Raw genomic sequence first — 530 nt, 5'->3', positions numbered from 1 at the left:
GGGTCTGTTTTCCTAAGTCCGCCAAAATACTAATTCAGAACCTAAATTTGGAGCCATGATAGAGACTGCAGTCTCAGGACCCCTGAGGATGGTCCTTGCTGATGTATTTGGGGAAGAGGTGTGCGGGGTGGATGGGAAGGACAGGAAGGAGAAACAGATAGGAAGGGCCTTCACGGATGGCCAAGTCCTATAGGGGAAGCTGAGGTTGAGGAATGCAAATTGCCTGGGGGACGTCTGACGTGACCTTTAAACCCTTAACTGAGACATGGCATCTGCATCTTCCCTGGCCCATCGCTGGGAACTCCAAAAAGGCAGCTGAGGATAGACCAGCGGTGTCTGTAACCACTGGAACAACCCACAGTCTCCTCCTCGGAGGGCCGATGGGGGAGGAGGCTTTTGAGTGAGAGAGTAAGAAAGAAGGGAGGCTAAAGGAAGGGGAGCCAGAGGTGGGAGTGGAAGAGGCAGCCTCACCCAGGGCTGATTGGCTCCCGAGGCCAGCCCTCTCGAAGCGGTTTATAAGAGTTGGGGCG

Source organism: Myotis brandtii, unplaced genomic scaffold (genome assembly GCF_000412655.1).
Source record: "Myotis brandtii unplaced genomic scaffold, ASM41265v1 scaffold1307, whole genome shotgun sequence".
Taxonomy (NCBI): Eukaryota; Metazoa; Chordata; class Mammalia; order Chiroptera; family Vespertilionidae; genus Myotis; species Myotis brandtii.
Note: the sequence above shows the minus strand (reverse complement) of the source record.